We start from the raw sequence: 2479 nt of genomic DNA, 5'->3' as shown, positions 1-2479 counted from the left end.
TGTAATATGAATATAGCCTAAAGTAAAACAAGAGTTAAGGAGCATACACTAAATGAATCAATCGGTGCTGAGGGCATTACGTTAGGAAATTGGAGAGTAGAAGTGGCTGACGAGTTTCTCTATTTGGGCACCGAAATAACTCATGATGCCCGAAGTAGGCATTGCATAAAATGCAGATTGGCGTACCAAGACAAGCTTTTTTTCTGAAAGAGAGGAACATGTTAACAATGAACACAAATTTAAACGTCACAAAGACTTTTCCGAAATTATGCTTGATAGCGGTTACAGTTTGTCCCACACCTGATTACAAAGTCGCCTCCAGCATATTCATTATAGGGAAATCCTCTGTTCCACTCCCAGTCTGATGGAAATATTTGAAAATAATGGAGTTCTACAATAGCCCTCTCGTTCTAATAAATGGGAAACATGATAAAATGTGTGTGAATTCCTAAGGAACCAAACTGCTGAGGTCATCGGTCGCTAGACTTACACACTAATTAAACTAACTTACCGTAAGGACAACACATACACCCATGCCCGAGGGAGGACTCGACCCTCCGACGGGAAAAAGTGATAAAATAATCTCTATTTAACGTATACAAATTTCTCCCGGGATTGTTCGACCAAGTACACTACAATGGATAACTTCACAAAACTTTACTTTCGACAGATTTTGTTCAATACAATAGAGATGTCTGTGCCGATACTCCAAGTCAGAGTTGCTCGGCAGTCTTTTGGAGAACAAAAATGCTGTAGCAGATAGAAAAGCCTGTGTTACACTTAGAAACTCGCGGAACGTTTAAACAAGCCATACGACGTGTCGGTGTTCGGGGTACAAGCGAGTATCAGCTTGCATACGATATGGCTGACTTAACATCTGCGGCTTATGACTGGATGCATTGTGCACCAGCTCATTAGCATCGTTAAGGAAGTTTTGCACCAGGGATCAGCTATTGTTTCCCTCATGGCACTCTCGCTCTCTACGACGCAAAACGCATTGTGTGCTGCTGCTTGCTTGAAAGAGGCATTGTTCCTCCACGACAGCTTATGTTCCTGTTTTATTTATTAATAATCGCTGCCAAGTCTACACTGAGTGAAGAAAGAGGCCTATGTCACTTTTAACAGTAAGGGCCGCGTTACGGAATGCCGACAACAGGTGTCAACGGGTGGAGGCATAATCAGCTCCGTTTTCAGAACATGACAGAAAAATACGGATTATAAGGCTTTGGCGGAGTGAAAGTCAAACTGTGAAGTACGTTCACTAACTGTCATGAAAAATGGCCACGACGAAAGACTGCGATGCTCCATAGATGCAATAGAAATTCCTTTAGATTATTTTCTAAGTACTGGCGTGCGCATTAATTCCACTAAAATAGAACCTATTATTTGCAACTTCGACGCCCCTAGACCCAGCCTATCCGTTGATAGTGTCTAACCAGATATAAACGTCTTCATAAATGAAGAATTGCAACAGCTGTTAAAAGACCTTTTATTGAAGCGACGGGTTTCAGATTTAATAACTACATCCTCAGATATAGATCTTAGTAGAAAAATGGGGAAAAAAACAATATTGCCTATACCCCTCGCTAAAAAGTACTAATCTCCCACGGAGAGATGCTTGGTAAGAAATAATACACAGGTAAAAAAGAAAAAGGATTTATTACCACCACAGGAGAGAGAGGAAAATTCTTCTCAATAAAAAATAATACATCTCCTTAGGCACTAATAGGCATACACCTGAAACACACAGTGAATAAACATAGTGGGAAGGAGAGCCTATGCCACTGATAATCTCTGTCAGAGGTTGAGCGTTCGGCGTAGTTGGCCAACAGATATTTCTCTGGATACAGCTGAAAATTCGTAGGTCCGTCTGCTGCGGCTTCCGACCCAGCTCTGATTGATGAGCGTGTGAATTGGCACAGAGCTCCGGTGGAACGAACTGCCGACGTGCTGTGGTTTTTCTTTCTTTGTGGATGGCAGTGGTACAGTGTCACAGGTGTAGAGCGGTCTAACTGTCTTGGTGGCGCAGTTATGTTTTACTGCCTTACAATGACGGCCCACAATGACGTCATTGTACTGCACGTTGGAGGTGTGGTGGTGGGACATGAAGTCCCATACCACCCTCCGATCACCTAAGTTCAAAGTTGCTGATAAGATGGGACACAACTACATTGGTAGTTGGAGTGGTGGTCGCACCAGTTATCGAACAGAATGAGTGGCCGTATTAGAACACACATTATTAGTGGCCGTAGAACAAGTACTATCATTAGCCACGGTCCCGATGAGAGTCCTCGAGAATGGTAAAAGGAACAGCGTGGCGGTGCCAGTGCCGGGGAGTCGTGTCGCGCAAGGCGTCCACTTTGTCGTGGATTCGCCTTGCCTTCTCTCGAATGGACATCTTTAGAGGAGCTGTGTTGGTCTCCTAGTGATGGCTTGCGCAGCCCTATATAGCTGGGGAGCGGAGGAATTCGTGGTGAAC

Source organism: Schistocerca serialis, chromosome 2, assembly GCF_023864345.2.
Source record: "Schistocerca serialis cubense isolate TAMUIC-IGC-003099 chromosome 2, iqSchSeri2.2, whole genome shotgun sequence".
Taxonomy (NCBI): domain Eukaryota; kingdom Metazoa; phylum Arthropoda; class Insecta; order Orthoptera; family Acrididae; genus Schistocerca; species Schistocerca serialis.
The sequence above is the reverse complement of the archived record's forward strand: the minus strand, read 5'-3'. Positions refer to the sequence as shown.